The sequence below is a fragment of the Mobula hypostoma genome, chromosome 5 (assembly GCF_963921235.1).
Source record: "Mobula hypostoma chromosome 5, sMobHyp1.1, whole genome shotgun sequence".
Lineage (NCBI taxonomy): Eukaryota > Metazoa > Chordata > Chondrichthyes > Myliobatiformes > Myliobatidae > Mobula > Mobula hypostoma.
The window spans coordinates 98,148,392-98,169,006 of record NC_086101.1 but is presented as its reverse complement, the minus strand read 5'-3'; the positions used below and the strand labels follow the sequence as shown (position 1 = coordinate 98,169,006).

At 39.6% G+C, this 20,615-nt stretch overlaps 1 protein-coding gene and 1 pseudogene across 3 annotated transcripts in view; both read left to right on the top strand.

Annotated features, from left to right (window-relative positions):
- Nucleotides 1–20,615, top strand: part of LOC134346869 (contactin-associated protein-like 5) — a 1,934,616-nt gene that overhangs the window by 139,351 nt on the left and 1,774,650 nt on the right. The window lies entirely within an intron of this gene.
- LOC134347386 (U1 spliceosomal RNA) lies at nt 15,906–16,035 on the top strand (annotated as a pseudogene).

Genomic DNA, 20,615 nt, shown 5'->3' with positions numbered 1-20,615 from the left:
CTTTTACAGTCAGTTTTTATGTTTCCTGCCAGTTTTTTTCTCATAATCTTTTTTCCCCTTCCTTGTCCTCCTCTGCTGGACTCTGAATTTCTCCCAGTCCTCAGGTGAGCCACTTTTTCTGGCTAATTTGTATGTTTCTTCTTTGGAATTGATACTATCCCTAATTTCCCTTGTTAGCCACGGGTGCACTACCTTCCTTGATTTATTCTTCTGCCAAACTGGGATGAACTATTGTTGTAGTTCATCCATGCAATCTTTAAATGCTTGCCATTGCATATCCACCGTCAGTCCTTTAAGTGTCATTTGCCAGTCTAACTTAACTAATTCACGTCTCGTACCTTCAAAGTTACCCTTCTTTAAGTTCAGAACCTTCGTTTCTGAATTAACTATGTCACTCTCCATCTTAATGAAGAATTCCACCATATTATGATCACTCTTACCCAAAGGGCCTCTCACGACAAGATTGCTAATTAACCCTTCCTCATTGCTCAATACGCAGTCTAGAATAGCCTGCTCCCTAGTTGGTTCCTCGACATATTGGTTCAAAAAACCATCCCGCATACATTCCAAGAAATCCTCTTCCTCAGCACCCTTACCAATTTGGTTCACCCAATCTATATGTAGATTGAAGTCACCCATTATAACTGCTGTTCCTTTATTGCACACATTTATAATTGCCTGTTTAATACCATCCCCAACCTCACTACTACTGTTAGGTGGCCTGTACACAACTCCCACAAGCGTTTTCTGCCCCCTTAGTGTTATGCAGCTCTACCCATATCGATTCCACATCCTCTCGGCTAATGTCCTGCCTTTCTATTGCGTTAATCAATGTCCTTCCTTTCTATTGCGTTAAATGATACAATGTTCCTCCAGTATGATATCACAGAAACACAAGACAGACCAAGACTAAAACTGACAAAAACCATATAATTATAACATATAACAGTGCAAAGCAATACTGTAATTTGATAAAGAGCTGACCATAGGCACAGTAAAAAAAAGTCTCAAAGTCCTGATAGCCCCATCAACTCATGCAGACAGTAGAAGGAAGCAAAACTCTCCCTGCATGAACCTCCAGCGCCACAAACTTGCCGATGCAGCATACTGGAAGCACCCGACCACCCCCGACTCTGAGCCCATCCGAAAACTTCAAGCCGCCGACACCAAGCACCGAGCACCATCTCTGCCGAGCACTTCGACCCCAGCCCCGGCCGCCAAGCAACGGGCAAAGCCAAGGATTCAGGGCCTTCCCCTCCAGGGATTCTGGATCGCACTATAGCAGCGGCAGTGAAACAGGCATTTCAGAAATTTCACCAGATGTTCCTCTGTGCTTCTCATGTCCGTCTCCATCAAATCAGGATTGTGCACGGCATCCTACTTAACAAATAACATTCATTCCGGAGAGGCCGCTGCGCGCTGCATTGCACTGCCATCTTCTCTTCCACTTATATAGTAATTTATGTCTTACTTTCAGTTATTATGTATTACCTGTACTGCTGCCACAAACACAACAAATTTCACAACATATGCCGATGATACTAAACTTGATTCTGATGAAGCAATCCAGTAGAGAGTACTTAAGCAGAGCTGTTACAACACTACCTATGCAACGTATAGTCAGCACAATGCTGTTCATGCTTCATCCACATATTGAATTATTTCCATGTGTATGAAGTCAGGTGAACATGGGGACTGCATGGCTGCCATTGGGGAAGAGGTATATGAGTCTGAAGACGCACACTCAATGAGTTAGGAACAGCTTCTGTTCCTCTGCCATCAGATTTTTGCATGTTCCATGAACCCATGAACTTGAGCATTGTTTTTTATTTTTTGTAACTTTTAGTGATATTCACGACTAGCACTGTACTACTGCTACAAAACAACTAATTTCAAGACATACACTCAGTGGCCACTTTATTCAGTAATTTATATACGTACACATAGAGTACATCTCAGTCAGTCATGGAAGCTCCAGTGCCCAGTGCCAGGTTTGAAGGGTATTGCAGTGCTGCTGACTGAGTCAGCTCTATCACAAGAACAGGCCTCCCAAGCACCAAGAACATCTTAAAAAAGTAGTGTTCATCATTAAGGATTGCCACACTGTGGGATATGCCCTCATCTCATTACTACCAACAGGGACGAGGTACAGAATATGAAGAACCACACTCAGTGTTTTGGGAATAGCTTCTTCCCCTTTGTCATCTATCTCCGACACTGTCTATATAAATGACAATAAACCTGATTCTGATTCTGACATATCAAGGACATGCAATTTAATATTAAATATCTCTCACTATGCAGGTGAGTGGTAAAATCCACAGGGAGCTGATGAGAATGCATGTAGGATTAGACTAAGGTGGATACATTAGACTTCAAGTCATAGGATTAAAATTGCCCCATTTGGCCCATTGAGTCTGCTCCATCATTCCACCCTGGCTGATTTATTATCCCTCCCAACCACATTTTCCAATACTTCTCCCTGTAACCTTCGACACCCTAACTAATCAAGAAAAAATCAACCTCTGCTTTAAATATACCCAATGACTTGACCTCCACAGTTGTCAGCGGCAATGAATTCCACAGATTCACAACTTTCTGGCTAAAGAAATTGCTCCTCATCTCAGTAGGTTATAAGATCTGCTTTGAAGCTGTATTTCTCTGCAGATTACAAGCTAAATTGGTAATTGGTTAATTATTATCACATGTACTGAGGTATAGTGAAAAACTTTGCTTTGCACGCCAGCCATACTGATCATTTTGTTACATAAGTACATTCAGGTAGTACAGGGGAAAACAATCACAGGATGCAGAATAAAGTATTACCGTTACAGAGAAAGTGCAATGCAGGCAGACAGTGGGGTACAAGTCTATAATGAGGTAGATTGTGAGGTCAAGAGTTTATCTCACTGTACTAGAGAACAATTCAATGGTTGCATAACAGTGGTGTAGAAGCTGTTCTTAGCTCATGCTTTCAAGCTTTGGTATCTTCTGCTAGATGGGTGGGGGAGACGAGAGAGTGTCTAGGGTGGGTGGGATCTTTGATTATGCTGATTACTTTATTAAGGTAACAAGAATTGTAGACAGAGTCCATGGAGGAGAAACACAATAGAGACAGCTGTTCTGGTGCAGGGTGTTGGCCTGAAATGCCAACTGTTTATATACCTGCAAAGATGCTGCAAGACCTACTGAGTTCATCTGGCACTATTGAAGGGAGGGTGATTTCTGTGATGCACTGAGCTGTGTCCTCAACTCTCTGCCAGACCAAGCCCTGTTGCATCAGGATATAATGGTTTCTATGGAGCATGCATAAAAATTTGTGAGGACTAAAAGGGGCATGCCAAATATTTTTTCAGCCTCCCAGGGAAGGAGAGGCACTGATGAGCTTGTTGGCTGTGGCAACTACAGGTAGCCCCAAGTTCTATTTTATCCTGCTGCCATACCAGGAAACTTCATTATCCACTGTCACACACCATTGGCGGTAAATTGGTAGGCCTTAACAGTGCAATTTCCATCATGATTCACAATTCACTGATCCAATATTACCAAGGTTGCTGTGTCGAAAGCACAAATACTTTTTCACCTATGGTACAAAGAAAAGATCTCCCAATGAGCCCCTGAAGATTAAGATTGGTTTCCAAAGTCTGATGCAGTGCAATGCACAATCTATTCTGGACTAGTGATGAAGAATTGTCTTTTTGTATTTAAAAATGTACTTTCTGTTTCTACATTGCTGCAAGTATAATAAATGCGTCAAACTAATAACCTGAGCTTTGTTCGTTCTCAAGGTCTCCGTTCGCAATAGATGGTTTAACAAGGTCAATATGTCTTGATTTCTAACTTGAGGATCCTTGTTAATTTTAATTCAACTCTCATCTCCTTTAAATCAGAATTATCATCTTCCCTATTCCGGGAAGAAACATTCTTCTCTTAAAAAAAGTAAAACAAATCACTTACTAAAGCAAAATAGATCTGATTCATTTCAGTTTCAGATTGTCATGTTTCACTGAACTGCTATTTCTTACCACAAATACAGATCTGTACAGAAGAGTCCAGCATGTTCAGACAGTGTAAAAAAGGGAGCTTGTGATAGCTTCATTATTTGATCAGCCTTTGCTTTGGGAAAACTATCATATTATCTGTAACAATTTCATTTATGACATTTATTACAAGGGGAATCATTCCATTTAATATCCAATTCAACCTTCTCTTGTGGAGTCCATTCTCACCCTTTGGCATTTTTGTTTCTAGTTGTTCTGTTATCAGCTCATTTGTGGTCTGTGACATCATAGCCTGGTTGATAATACTTTTGCCTCACGTTCAGATTGTTTTAGGTTTAAGTTTAGCTTCAAAACTTTCACACATAATACAGGCTGGCACATTAGTATGCAATGTTATGTATTGCATTCTTATGATTAGAGAAAAACCAACTTACTGGCTGCCTATTTAGAATCTCATATTTTGTACCTAGCTATGCTGCAATTATTCTGATTTCCTCAACCTCTTGCCTGTGCTCTTTGAGCAGAGATGAGGAAGAATGTCTTTAGCCAGAGGGTGGTGAATCTCAGGCTAGCATGTTGGTTACATGTATGGACTTTGATAATAAATTTACTTTGACCATTGAACTTCCATTCCTCTTCATCTCTGTTCTAAAGGGATGTCCTTGTATTGTGAGGCTGTGTCCTCTGGTTCCCCATTCTTCTAAGCTCCAGTGAGTACTAGTCCAATGTCAATAAATTTATCTTCATTACTACAGACTAAACTTGCAAATTAACCTTCAGGGAATCCTGCATTAGGATTCCCAAGTCCCTTTGTACCTCCAATTTCTGAATTAGGCCCATTCTTTTCATCAGGTCAATAGTTAACATAATGCCATCAATATCTGCTCCATTCTTTATGCTGTTGTTGTTAATCCAAGCATTTTGAACTTTGCTGGAATCCAACTCCATGGAGATTCAAGTGTCTTGTTTGGTTCCTCAGTTGGATGGTATCTGAAATGGATGAAATCTAATTTACAAAGCAACTGCACACAGTATATCTGAATACAATAACAAATAACTAGAAACAGCATTTAGTCATTAGCCTGGGGGAGAAAGAAACTAGTTTCCTCCCACCTGGAACAAAACAGGCATTTATAAATTTATAGTGCATGATATCTCTGCTGATTCAATATATCTGTGGTTGGAGTAATATCCAGTCTTCTGAATACAGCACAATTTACAAAGCCACTGAGGATATAGCATTGTTGTCTCATATCATATCTTTGTATACAAAAATAAATTATTATCAGGTATGTTTTTACGAGAATTAATTAAACTTGTTTTTTTGTATTTTCTTTTATTAGTTTTAAAGGTTTTTAAAGCTTTAAAGAAATATTTTTGTTAAAAATGGCATTTGAAAAACAAAATCCTCCCAAGCTACCATGCAATGTAGTTCTACTAGACAGCTCAGCAATGAAATAAATTGCCACATTGATAATTGCAGAAACGGTTTGTCTGAAAAGTTTGATGTTGTTCTTTAATCGGCAAGCAAAGAGGTTTTATTCCACTCTCTGAGTGTCAAAAATCTCTATAATTGAAGAACCTGGTGAGCAGGGTATTTTCTCAGATCACTTTTGTCAGCAACAATAACGAGGAACCCAGTGAGAAGAAGTCGTCTGTCTCAAAAGAAAGTTATCCCAGATTTCAATTGATTACTATTCATGTAAAAGAATGCATTAAAAAGGCTAAGGGAGTAGAACGGCATAAGAAAGGCACAATTCAACCAATTTGCCAGCTTGTAATGGATGATCCACTTTCCCTATTGATTAGACCTCTGGTCACTTCAGTCTGGGCAAATAGGTTGTCTCTGATTGTTTTTGCTGGCTGTCTACTGGCCATTATTTACTGCCCAATAGCTGTCTCCAGCACTTTGCTGTCCTTAATTAATGGGAAAGTCAGGTGAAGGGTCAGGGTCAGTTTCCACTGAAATCGATTGAAGTGAGTTGGAGAGAAGTAGAGGGAGATCATGATGTGGTGATTTGATGGTACTAAATGTGAATTTTAAACAAGCGTGCATTGTGAAATGTTTAATTGCATTGACAGAGTCTTTGAATTGAATCAGAATCTATCAGAACCAACACATTTCATTTTAAACATAAATGTGATATAAAGGCTATGATTTGAAGCAGGAGTCATTTCAGAGGGTCATACAGTGCAATGATTCTTTCCACTGCTAATGGAAGCCGGTGATAGCAAATAGATTTACAGGGCAAGGAAATGGATGAGGAAGCCTAAAGTAGAATGGCTCCTCTTTGTGGGAGGATAGAGATTACAGTTTCATTTCATTTGCATGGATATTATGGATATTCTGTGTCTGAAGATTGACTGACTATTTCTTCACTCTTATAAGACCAGAGAAAATAGGAGCTGAATTCGGGCATTCAGCCCATGATGGTGATTTATTATCCCTCTGAGCCCCAATCACCTGCTTTCTCCCCAAACCTTTTGACACCCTTACTAGTAAAAAAACTATCTACCTTTGCTTTAAATATTTTAGTTATATTTTGTTATATGAATAAATAAACTTTATTTATATTAGCATGATTTCAGATTCAGATTTATTTATCACATGTAAATAGAAACATCAGTGAAATGTATCCTTCGTGTTAAAACTAACACACCTAAGGATGTGCTATGGGCAGCCGGCAAGTTTTGCCACACATGCTGGCACCAGCTAACAATTATCCTTTAATTTTAGTTGGATACCTAGGGACATAAGTAAAGAGATTGCTGGTAATCTCATAGAGATATATGCATCTATATTAGCCACAGGTGAGAAACCCTTGTTCATAAACCCGGAAACTATAGACTGATGAACTTTGTGTCACTGTAGGTTGTTGGAGCAGATCCTAAGGGACAGGATTTGTAATCACTGAGAAAGGCAAGGACTGATTAGGAGGTATGAGCATGGTTTTGTGCAGGAGAGTGAGTATAGACCTAGAGCTATCAAAAGCTCTTTGTACGTTAACCCTTTAATTCCCGGAATCATTTTCATAAATGTTCTCTGGACCCTCTCCAATGTTTCTGCACATCGTTTCTTCAACAAGGGGCCCAAAACTGTTCACAGTAGTCCAAATATGTTCTGACCAATGCCTAATTAAGTCTCACCATTACATCCTTCTTGTGTATTCCAGTCCTCTCAAAATGAATGCTAGCTTGGCATTTGCATTCCTTACTACCTTACTGGAAAGTAGATGCTCTAATCAATAAATTGCCAGATAACATAAAAATTACTGGAGTTGTAAATCATAATGTAGGTGTTTACATGTACACGAAAACATTAGATCAGCTGAAAACATGACCACAGTTATAACAGATGGGAGTTAATCCAGACAAATATGTGGTATTATGCTTAGCAAATTCAAATTCTGGTACATCATAAAGATGGCAGAGATCTTAGAAGTATCGACGTGCAGAGAGACCTTAGGGTTGTGAGTCCATAGCTTCCTGAAAGTGGTACCATAAGTGGATATGCATTTTAAAATGCATTTGATATATTTGTCTTTATAGAGTGATACACTGGGCAGAGGAGATGGGATGCCAATTTGCAGTTGTACAAAACATCGGTAACACTGTGCTTAGAGTATTGTATTGTATTGAGGCAGATTCAATTACAACCTTTAAAAGGCATTTGGCAATGTACTTGGGTAGCAATGGATATGGGCCTAATAAAAGCAAGTAGGATTTGAGTAGATAGGTATCATGTTCCGTATGGACAAGGTGTGTTGAAAGCGTTTGTTTCAGCCTTGTATGTTTCCAAGATTCTACTAACGTTGGAGAAGACGACAGTGAAACTCCTTCTTGAACTGTTCTTTCTTGGGAGAGTACACCTCAGCTTGTCCAATCTAAAATGTCTCCCAAGTTAGAAAACTGGGTACCCAATCAGAAGTGGACTCAGCTTATATTATTGGGAACAGCTGATAATGTTCACAGAACATAGCAGGACTGTGTTGTGCTGACCCTGTAACATCTGCCAATATCCATCTAACCATTCCTTCCTATGTAGCCCTCCATTTTTATGTCATTCACGTGCCTATGGAAGAAATTCTTAAATGTCCCTAATATATCTGCCTTTATCACGGCCCTTGGCTGTGTGTTCCACATACTCATTAATTTTTCCTCTTACATCCCCACTATATTGTCTCCAATCACCTTAAAATTAGCCACATTAGCCATTTCTGCCCTGTGAAAACGTCTCTGGCTATCTATGTCTGTTCAAAACTGATAAAAACAGATTCATGCCGATGTCAGACAGAAGGTATAGAAATCTGAAATCCTGCACTTTTCAGGCTCAAGTATTTTCCTGTAATCATCTAGTTCTTGAAACAGCCTGTCCCATCCTAACCCCATCTCAGCAATAACCAACTCTTGCACTAACACAGACTTACTTCAAGTTGTGTAATTTTTTTGCACTAAAGTCCTGTTTGTGCATAATTCTTCTGTCTTTCCATTGCCTTGTATAAATTATATTGCACCGTTTGTCTGCATTTGCCCATAATGGTACTGTGGGCAAGTTTCTCGTTCTGCCTGTCCATCATCGTACTTGTGCACATGATGTTAACCTTGACCTGACTTGAAGTGAGTGGCACTTTCCCCCCAGACATAGTCTTCAAAATTATTGGAACTCCTTGGAAGGCAGTGGATTCCGGATTTATTGAAATTTCTGATACAAGAATACATTGAAGATATACATAGAATTAAGTGATGCGATACCTTCTAATTATCTGTATGAATGTAACTCCAATAACTCTTAGAGAGCTCATTATCATCCAAGTCAAAGTCAAACTTAAACTTATTGTCATATGCACAAGTACATATTTGCACTGATGCACCTAAGCAGCCGCATACCGTGCAGTCCTACCATCTCTACCCCAGTGTCTCCACAACAGTTCACACCTCCGTTCATGCAAAGATAAGACTAATGACCCTCTCATTAATGAGTCTTAATGATGCCCATGTGGTTGCTATGCCTTCAAACAGCTCACAGAGGTTATAAGCTGGAAGGCTATCCATTATGGATCAAACTGAAGAAGCCTCTCAATTGAGTGGCGATATCTCTACTTGACAGCACAGCAAGTCCAGCTGCCTTGATTTTCTACAGCTTGATATACAATAACCTACATACTGAGAACCTTCATAGACATGCAATGAAAAACTTACTTGCAGCAGTTTCACAGGCACACAGCATCAGATAAGCAGCAATCACAAGAAAAAACAGAATAAGAACAAAAAAGTCACATTGGTGCAAGGTGGTTAAGGTGTTGCAAAACTCTATCGATTAGTGCTGGTACAGTTGGCTCAAGAACTAAATAGTTAAAGGAAAGTAACTGTTCTTCAACTTGGAGATGTGGGATGTCAAGCTTCTGTACCTTCTGCCAGATAGCTGCAAGAAGATAGCATGGTGGGGACCTTAGGTGATAAACGTTGGCTCCTTCAGACAGCACCTCTTTTAGATAACTACCTTTAGTTTGAAGAAATTGGCATTTGATGTATTGGGCGGAGTCCATTCCTGTGTCTTTGAATTGATGTAGCAGACCATGCAGAATACTTGCAGAACAAAGAAGCTCATTTGACTAGTTCTCAATCTTACATAGTGCTTAGATAATATGTAGACCACTAGCACAGTACAGATCATTCAACCCACAGTGTTGTGCCAACCTTTTAACCTAATCTAAGATCAATCTAACCCTTCCCTCTTACATAACTATGTGCCTGTCTATTAGTTTCTTAAATGTCCATAATGTATCTACCTTTACCACCACCCCAGGCAAGGTGTTCCATGTACTTAACAGTAAATAATTTTCCTTTGAAATCTCCTCCCTCATACTTCCCTCCAATCACCTTAAAATTATGTCCCTGGTGTTAGCCATTTCTGCCCTGGGTAAAGTCTGGCTATTCACTCTATCGAAGCTTCTTAACATCTTGTGCACTTCTATCAAGTCACCTCTTATCCTCATTAGCTCCAAAGAGATGAGGCCCAGCCCAGTCAAACTATCCATAAGACCATAAGACATAGGAGCAGAATTAGGCCATTCAGCCCATCTAGTCTGCTCTGCCATTCCATCATGACTGATGCCGGATCTAAAGACATGCTCTAATCCAACCAGCATCCTGGTAAATCTGCAGCTCTGCACCATAAGCAGCAAATTAAAGGGAATGCCATCACCTGCACGTTCCCCAACAAATGCTGCTGTTCCTCATTATCACTGTGGCATTCTGCTTTGGTAAGTAGGATTGAGTTGGACATTTCTCTTCCAGCTGGCATTGATACAATGCGCTCAATGGCTGCTTTCTGAATCAAAGCAGACCCATCATCCAGGCCATGCTCTCTTCCTTCTGCTGCTATTGGGAAGGAGGTCCCATACCAGCAGGTTCAGGAACAGTTGTTACCCTTCAATCATTAGGCTCCTAAACCAGCATGGTTAGCTTCAGTCTCCTCAACTCTGAGCTGATTACACAAGCTAACTTTCAAAGGCTGAACCATTCATATTCACAGTATTATCTACATACTTACTATTATTTTTTATTTATTTTATTTGGAGATACAGTATGGTGTAGGCCCTTCCAGCTCCTCAAGCATTGCTGCCCCAGCAAACCTAACCTAACCATGCCGTATTTTACAATGACCAATCAACCTACCTGGTAGGCCTTTGGACTGTGGGTGGAATCAGGAATATAATATGTTCAGATTCTTTTTTGGTCTTGATGAGTCTTAAAGCAGGTCATTTTGGCAGTAGATCAGATTTACTGTTGGAAGCTCTTTAAACTATATTTCATATTTAAAGTATTGGTTTACATGCTTGTTCTTATGAGCCCCAGCACATAGAGGTGTTAGGGGGAATGATTTGATTGATTGTTTAACTAAGAAGGCTGTTATAATTTCAACTGTGGATATGGACTTTCCACTTAGCAAATCAGAAGCTAAGAATTGGGGATCATGGCAAAACTTGTGGGATAATGGGTGTAAGGGGAGACACCTTTAGTGAATACATAAAGCTGTTGGGTTGATAGGATCAGGGGGTAAAGCAAGATGAGAAGGAATTATATTGACTCAACTCGGAATTGGGCATATTATGCTCAATTATTCCTTACATCTTGTTGTAAAACATCACTCTGGGTTGTGTAGGCTCTGTCATCATTATGAAACAGTTGAACACATTCTATTACAACGTGAAGCATACAAGGTTGAATGAAATCAAAAGCAGGTTTCACAACTATCTCTGGAGATTGATAGTTTTCACTTAAAAAACTTTATTAAGTTATGAGAGTGACTTTAATTTAATTCACAATATTGTCTTTCACTGCTTACAATCTATAGGACTTTATGGGGTAAATTAGTTTTGATTTGATAAAGAACTAGTAATGATCGTATTTTGCAAGTCTCTACACCACAGTCCAGTCCAGATGGGGGTGGTTATGCACCTTTAAGTTTGACTGCCATCCACCATTAAAAGTCAGAAGGAGAAGAAGAAGAAACTGGAGAATCCAGGGAAAACCCACGTATTCCATGGGGAGGGCAAATAGAGACTCCTAACAGAGTTCTGACATACCCGAAGCTGTAATACAATTGAACTAACTTCTACCCTACCATGGCGCCTATTTTATTTGCTGCATTTATCTTCCTTTGCTCATTAGCTATTTAACAGTGTTTGTCTGTACATCTATTTTCATTGATTCTATTGTAATCTTGTTGTGTTCGCTCCCTTATAGCTATTGATGGGACCCAAAGCCAAGAGCTAGGACAAAGCGAAAGCTCAAAATACTCCTTTATTCAGTAAAACCACCGAATTACAAATCTCAAACTCAAAATCCCAGGTGTACAGCCCAAAACACTACTACATACCCAAGAACAATCAAGGCGTTGGTTGGAACAATGATCAATTAGTGAAAGTCAGCCTGGCATCAGTTGTCAGCTGACCAATAGGCATTAGTTGTTTTGGCTTGCTGTAACGGTTTCTTGTAAATGCCAATGTGAAAATGAATCTCAAGATAGGATATGGTAAAATATACATACTTTGATAATCAATTTACTTTGAACGTTTGAGTATACAGTATTGTGAAGAAGTCTTAGGCACCCTAATTTTTTTAATATGGTTTTGGATGATTTGGCCTCCACAGAGCTCTGATCTCAACATCATTGAGGCTGTCTGGGTTTACCTGGAGAGACAAGATGCATGGAAAAACCTACCAGCTGATTTTCTTATAAAACTGCAGTGGTCACATCAAATATTGATTTGATTTACTTTTTTACAGTTTACTGCTCTATTGTAATTTTTTTTGATATTTAGAAACTTCTCATTTTATTATTTTTGAAAGCATCTTCGCTTTACAGATTATTTTTACATATGCTGAAGTTTTTTGCACAGTACTGTATATCTGATTCTATGATTTAGAAAACTAGTAGCAAAAATATTGGAAGATAAGGATTTGTCGTTTAGAGATGAGTTAGCATTGATTTACCAGAGGGAGTTCAATTTTTTTAATATATTATACCTGAGTGTCACATCTGCTGTGTGTATAGAAATACAAATGATAGTATTTATTTGGATAAGCAGGAGCTGTTGATGGACTTTACTCTTAAGAGACCAATTACTTGCATGTGGTACACAGAGATGTGGCAAATTGGATAGAAAATTGGAGTAAAAGAGTAGTCGGAAGAACTATTATGTGGATACATTGCATTGATTTCAGCATCTACAGAATATTGCAGAGATCAGTTTGGGGCCCATAGCTCACAGAGTAATGACCTGCTGGTTGAAAATATTAGCTAGGTTATCTAAATTTGGAATATAATATGGGCATGTTGATACAGCTGAATCACATTCAGAAGGAATTATGAAGCTTTATACTTAGGGAGATGATTAAGGTGTGATATTAACATCAGTGTCCACAAAGATTCAATACATTACTCAATTATGTTATTATTATTGTCTTATGTACTGAGGTACACTGAGAAAACTTTGTTTTGCATGCCATCTGTACAGCTCATTTCATTGCAAAAGTACATTAAGGTACTACAAGGGAAAATGATAACAAAATGTAGAATAATGTGTACAGTTGCAGGGCAAGTGTAGTGCAGGCAGATAATGAGATGCAAAGCTGTGATGGGGTAAATTGTGAGGTCAGGAGTCTATGTTATCATACAAGGGGATGATTCAACGGTTTAATAACAATAGGACGGAAGCTGTCCTTGAACCTGGCGGTATGTGCTTTCAGGCTCTTGTACCTTCTAAGGGGTGAAGAAATACGGCTGAGTAGGTGGGGTGTTTGATTATGTTGGCTGCTTTACTAAGGCAGCAAGAGGTATAGATATAATCCATGGAGTAGAGGCTGGTTGCAGGGACGAGTTGAGCTGTGTTCACAACTCCGTACAGTTTCTTATTGTCTCTGGTAGAGCAAATGCTATATTAAGATGATGTATCCAGATTGCATCGATAAAAATAAGTGAGGGTCAATGCCAAATCTGTTGACTCCTGAGGAAGTAGAGATGCTTTCTTGATCATGATGACTATGTGAAAGGACCAGTGCAGGCTATTGCTAATGTTCCCTGATAGGAACTTTAAGCTTTCAACCTCTTGACCTTAGCAGAATTGATGCACTGTAGATAGGAGCGTGTGCAATGTCCTCCTTCCCAAAGTCAATGACTCGCTCTTTTGATGACATTGAGGGAAACAGAGATTCACCAGGTTCCTTCCTGAGATGAAAGGGTTTTCCTGTCAAGACAAGTTATACAATTTGGGCTTGTATTGCATTGAATTTAGAAGAATGAGTGGTGACCATATGCAAACATACAAGATCCCTGGACTCTCTGGAACTGGACTCTCTGACGGTGGTGTCTGAAAAGAGGGTGCTGTCCAAGTTGCATGCCATCTTGGACAATGTCTCCCATCCACTACATAATGTACTGGGTGGGCACAGGAGTACATTCAGCCAGAGACTCATTCCACCGAGATGCAACACAGAGCGTCATAGGAAGTCATTCCTGCCTGTGGCCATCAAACTTTACAACTCCTCCCTTGGAGGGTCAGACACCCTGAGCCAATAGGCTAGTCCTGGACTTATTTCCTGGCATAAATTACATATTACTATTTAATTATTTATGGTGCAACTGTAACAAAAACCAATTTCCCCCAGGATCAATAAAGTATGACTATAACTATGACTATCCCAAGGGGGTTTGATGGTTGCTATTGAGATGTGAATCTCTGGAATTCTCTGAAAACCAGAATATTAGATATAATTATGGTAGAAATAGATAAATGTTTGAAAGATTGAAGAATTGAAGGTTAAAGGGAATAGTCAGTTGCAAAGAGTTGAGGCCAGATGGATGATCATATTGAATAGTGGGGCAGGCTTGCGGGGTCTTGTACCATAGTCCTACTATTTTTTGTGAGCTTGTGTTTTTGTGTTCAACTATTTTGAAGTTCCTGGCTAGATCTCCATGGGCTTCTGTTCTATGTTGGGTATCTAACTTCAGGAAGAATAGCAAAGCTTTGGAGAGACAGAAGGGAGGTTTATGTGAATGGGATCACATGTATAGGACATCTGCTAAGTGGAGAGAAAGAAGATGATGGGATATTTTTCTTTGAATTCATGATAATGGCAGATGTAGAACATTTTGGGTTTTCAAAATCTAGGCATAATACAGGAAGTAATTATTTTTAACAATGCATATTCAGATTTGTTTATTGTCATGTACACCAGGGTACAGTAAATACAATCATGCAATCGAGGGCAAAAGAGCAGAATGGTGCTAAGGTTATGGTGCACTCTGAAGTAGTGTAAAAAGAAATGCTAAAGTGACAATAATGGAGTAATCAAGAGAGAGTCAAGAGTAAGAAAATGTGGCAGCACTACCAGGAAATAAGATGTGAAAGAGGTGATTGTTTCAAGGTCTGGTAGCAGTGAAGATGATGTTCCTAAATCTCTGCTTATAAGTTTTCAAGTTCTGCATTTTTCCCAGAAGATAGAAGACAGCAAAGAGAATAGCCACACAATTCTGGAGGGACTTAGTAGATCAGGTAGCATTAATGAAGAGGAATAGACAGTTGATGTTTCAGGCCCGGACCCTTCATCAGATTCTGACGAATGGCCTGAACCTGAAACAATGATTGTTTATTTATCTCAAAAGATGCTGCCTGATTGACTTAGCTCCTTCAGCATTTTGTGTGTGTCACTCTGAATTTCCAGCTTCTGCAGAATCTCTCATGTTTAAAGAGAATTGCCATGGTGGCAGGTGGCAGGCATCCTTGACGACATTGCCAACCTCCCTAAAGCTATGAAAAAGATTGTAAAGCAGAGAAAGTGGTTTAATTACAAATTGTAAATTGTAAAAAGGAGAAAATGGACATCAGGGGTTATTAAGGTTTTATGACACTGTGAGTTGTTAACTCAGAAGAAAATTGAAACGAGGCTTTCAGGTTTTGTTTAGAAGCAGAGTACAAACTACAGCTGTTCCTGAATTGTGCATTTATCATGGACGAGCAAGAACAACTTTCTGTCTGTTGTTCCCAAAGCATTCAACAACTGGAGATTTCTCGTTGTATTTTGGATTTGCTTGAAGGTTACTTAAAAAACATCAGTAATAATAAGTATTAAGAAAATTATTATAAATGCATCTTGTGATCTCTCTTTTTGTAGCAATTCCTATGAATTGTCATTAAAACTAGAACAGTGTGAAGTAGCACATCATGAAGTAAAGAGCAGATTCTGTATATTGGCAATCCTTGGGTTATGAGAGGGCTCTGTTCCAAAGAATTGTCTGTAAGCTAATTTCTTCAGGTTAGAAATTACTGTTGTCAATAGTAACCCATATCATTTTTTCTACATAATCTTGCTAAAATAATTTCATTTCATTAAATAATCATACTTACCTGGCAGGGAACCATCGGTGATCAGAAGTGCTGAGGTTCCAGGCCGAGGCTATCCCATTGCACTCCGGGTGTGCTGATGCCTGTGATGTCCCCAAATGCAGGATACTTGACTGCAACTTGTCAATTAGTTATATACTCTGTACAGTCAGTAATGAGTACATTAAACATTTCATTTTATTACTACTGGATCAAAAATGATTTAGCAATGTATGTGGAATTTGTGTAAAGTCCCATTTCTGTAAATTAATGAACATAGAAATCTACAGCATATTACAGTCTCTTCAGCCCAAAATGTTGTGTCGACAATGTAACCTACTCCAGAAACTGCCGAGAATTTTCCTACTGCATAGCCTTCTATTTTTCTAAGCTCCATGTACTCTCTCAAAAGACCCTATTGTATCTACCTCCACCACCGTTGCTGGCAGTGCATTCAGCACTCCAACTAGTTTGTGTGAAAAACGTACCCCTGACATCCCCTCTGTACTTAGCGCCTTAAAAGTAATCCCCATTTTTCAGCCCTGACAGGTCATTTGTAATCTGATGAGTGCCTGTAATTGATTCTAATGGAAACGTGAAGCAAACAATATTAAGGAACAGGAGCCAAAGAAGCTGAAATTGACCTATTACCCTGTGTGGGTTTAAACATATTTTGAGCTCTGGCAACACCATGTGGTTTTCACTAAGTCTATGGGACAGGATTTCAACAACGTAAGAATCTCCACCATACTACGCCAAACAATGGCTCACATTTCCCTAGCTGAATGACTGAGTGATTCAGTAGGTACAATCACTGCCTCACACCTCCAGTGACCATGGTTGAGTCCTGAACTCCACTGCTGCTCATGTGGAGTTCGCACATTCTCCATCACCATAAATGGATGAGATTCTACAGACGCTGGAAATCCAAAGCAACATACCTTAGGAAAGATCTCATCCCGAAACCCCTCCATAGATGCTGTCTGAATTGCAGAGTTCCTCCAGCATTTTGTTGCTCACTGTGATACTTCTGGTTTTACCTGAGTGCTGTAGTTTCCTCCCACAACCCAAAACCATGCAGTTTAGTAGATTAACTGGCCATTGTAAATCACCTCTCATTTGTAGGTGAATTGTCAGATCTCAGGTGAATTAATGGGAATGTGAGAAGAATGAAGTGAGGATAGAGGAATAGAGTGTAAATGAATGCTCAATGTCTGTGATGAACTCAGTGGTCCAAAGGATTTTCTTCCAAGCTTTATGACCCTATGACTTGCACCTTGGATATCAGTCAGATCATTTAAGGTTCCTAAAATTTGTGCACTCTCAAGATTACAGTATAACTATGTTGGTTACCCATTTGCTGTGTCTCTTGGAAAACATCTGCAACAAGAAGGTGCAAACTGCTGACCTCCCTGTAAAAGATGAGGAAAAATCATATGAATCACTCAAATAGAAAAATATACTTTATTGCTCAGTACTCATTTATTTCAGTAATTTACTTAACACTTGCAATCATTTCAGAAAGAAATTAGTGTTGTTGGTAATTAAGATCCTGATTGTAAAGTTGTTAACTTGTAATATAACAATCATCAGGTGCAATTTCTGTCAATTCTGGACTGCTTTTTCAATTCAAACTATAAATAACGTTAAATCATTCAATAAGATGCTATTAAGAAGAGAAATAAGTTAAGTTGGAGTGTAAGGTAATTATTTTATATATATGCTGAACACATCAAGAGTAATGTTGTTCCAGAAGTCTCAAATATTGGAATCAAAATTGCTGGACAAAATATTAACAACCTCAGATATGCAGATGATACTACTCTAATGACTGAAGGTGAGGAGGGTCTGAGGAAGCTTCTAATCAAAGTGAAAGAAGGAAGTGCAAAAGCTGGCTTGTTGCTCAATATTACGAAAACCAAGATTATTCAAACAGCCCTATTAACTCTGTGGTACTCAATGCACAGGAAGTGGAAGCAGTGACGGATTTTGTCTTCCCCGCTCAAAGATTTCTATAGATAGCAACTGCAGCCATGAAATTAAATGACACTTACTTCTGGGGAGGGCAGCAATGGCAAATTTCAATAAATTACTGAAGAGCAGAGACATTGGGATGAGCAGCAGTGCAATAAAGTTGCAGTGAAATCAAAGTGAAAAGTACCAAATACTGGTCTTAAGGTGTTATACTTAAATGCACGCAGCATAAGGAATAAGGTGGATGATCTTGTCGTACAGCTACAGATTGGCAGGTATGATATTGTGGCCATCACAGAGACCTGGCTAAAGGATGCATGTCTCTGGGAGCTGAAGGTCCAAGGATACACGGTGTACTGGAAGGATGGGAAGGTAGGCAGAGAGGGAGGCATGGCTTTATTGGTAAGAAATCATATTAAATCATTAGAAAGAGGTGATACAGGATCGGAAGGTGCAGAATCTTTATGGGTTGAGCTAAGAAATTGCAGGGGTAAAAGGACCCTGATGGCAGTTATTTATAGGCCTCCAAATAGCTGCAGGAATGTGGACTACAAATTACAACAGGAAATAGAAAAGGCTTGTCAGAAGGGAGGTGTTATGATACTTGTGGGGGATTATAACATGCGAGTGGATTGGGAAAATCAGGTTGGCACTGGATCTCAAGAGAGAGAATTTGTAGAATGTCTGCGAGATGGCTTTTTAGAACAGCTTGTTGTTGAGCCCACTAGGGGATCGGCTGCACTGGATTGGGTATTGTGTAATGAACCGGAGGCGATTAGAGAGATTGAGGTGAAGGAACCCTTAGGAGGCAGTGATCATAACATGATTGAGTTCACTGTGAAATTTGAAAAAGAGAAGCCGAAATCTAATGTGTCGGTATTTCAGTGGAGTAAAGGAAATTACAGTGGCATGAGAGAGGAATTGGCCAAAGTTGACTGGAAAGGGACACTGGTGGGAAAGACGGCAGAGCAGCAGTGGCTGGAGTTTATGCGAGAAGTGAGGAAGATGCAAGACAGGTATATTCCAAAAAAGAAGAAATTTTCGAATGGAAAAAGGATGCAACCGTGGTTGACAAGAGAAGTCAAAGCCAAAGTTAAAGCAAAGGAGAGGGCATATAAGGAAGCAAAAATTAGTGGGAAGACAGAGGATTGGGAAGTTTTTAAAACCTTACAAAAGGAAACCAAGAAGGTCATTAAGAGGGAAAAGGTTAACTTTGAAAGGTAGCTGGCAAATAATATCGAAGAGGATACCGAAAGCTTTTTCAAGTATATAAAGAGTAAAAGCCAGGTGAGAGTAGATATAGGACCGATAAAAAATGATGCTGGAGAAATTGTAATGGGAGATAAGGAGATGGCAGAGGAACTGAACGAGTATTTTGCATCAGTCTTCACTGAGGAAGACATCAGCAGTATAGCGGACACTCAAGGGTGGCAGGGAAGAGAAGTGTGCGCAGTCACAATTACGACTGAGAAAGTACTCAGGAAGCTGAATAGTCTAAAGGTAGATAAATCTCCTGGACCAAATGGAATGCACCCTCGTGTTCTGAAGGAAGTAGCTGTGGAGACTGCGGAGGCATTAGCGATGATCTTTCAAATGTCGATAGATTCTGGCATGATTCCGGAGGACTGGAAGATTGCAAATGTCACTCCGCTATTTAAGAAGGGGGCAAGGAAGCAAAAAGAAAACTATAGACCTGTTAGCTTGACATCGGTGGTTGGGAAGTTGTTGGAGTCGATTGTCAAGGATGAGGTTACAGAGTACCTGGAGGCATATGACAAGATAGGCAGAACTCAGCATGGATTCCTTAAAGGAAGATCCTGCCTGACAAACCTATTACAATTTTTTGAGGAAATTACCAGTAGGCTAGACAAGGGAGATGCAGTGGATGCTGTATATTTGGATTTTCAGAAGGCCTTTGACAAGGTGCCACACATGAGGCTACTTAACAAGATAAGAGCCCATGGAATTACGGGAAAGTTACATACGTGGATAGGGTGTTGGCTGATTGGCAGGAAACAGAGAGTGGGAATAAAGGGATCCTATTCTGGTTGGCTGCTGGTTACCAGTGATGTTCCACAGGGGTCCGTGTTGGGGCCGCTTCTTTTTACATTATACATCAACGATTTGGATTATGGAATAATGTCTTTGTGGCTAAATTTGCTGATGATACGAAGATAGATGGAGGGGCCGATAGTGCTGAGGAAACGGAGAGTCTGCAGAGAGATTTGGATAGATTGGAAGAATGGGCAGAGAAGTGGCAAATGAAGTACAATGTTGGAAAGTGTATGGTTATGCACTTTGGCAGAAAAAATAAACGGGCAGACTATTATTTAAATAGGGAAAGAATTCAAAGTTCTGAGATGCAACGGGACTTGGGAGTCCTCGTACAGGATACCCTTAAGGTTAACCTCCAAGTTGAGTTGGTAGTGAAAAAGGTGAATGCAATGTTGGCATTCATTTCTAGAGGAATTGAGTATAGGAGCAGGGATGTGATGTTGAGGCTCTATAAGGCGCTGGTGAGACCTCACTTGGAGTACTGTGGGCAGTTTTGGTCTCCTTATTTAAGAAAGGATGTGCTGATGTTGGAGAGGGTACAGAGAAGATTCACTAGAATGATTCTGGGAATGAGAGGTTTAACATATGAGGAACATTTGTCCACTCTTGGAATGTATTCCTTGGAGCTTAGAAGAATGAGGGGAGACCTCATAGAAACATTTCTAATGTTGAAAGGCATGGACAGAGTGGATGTAAC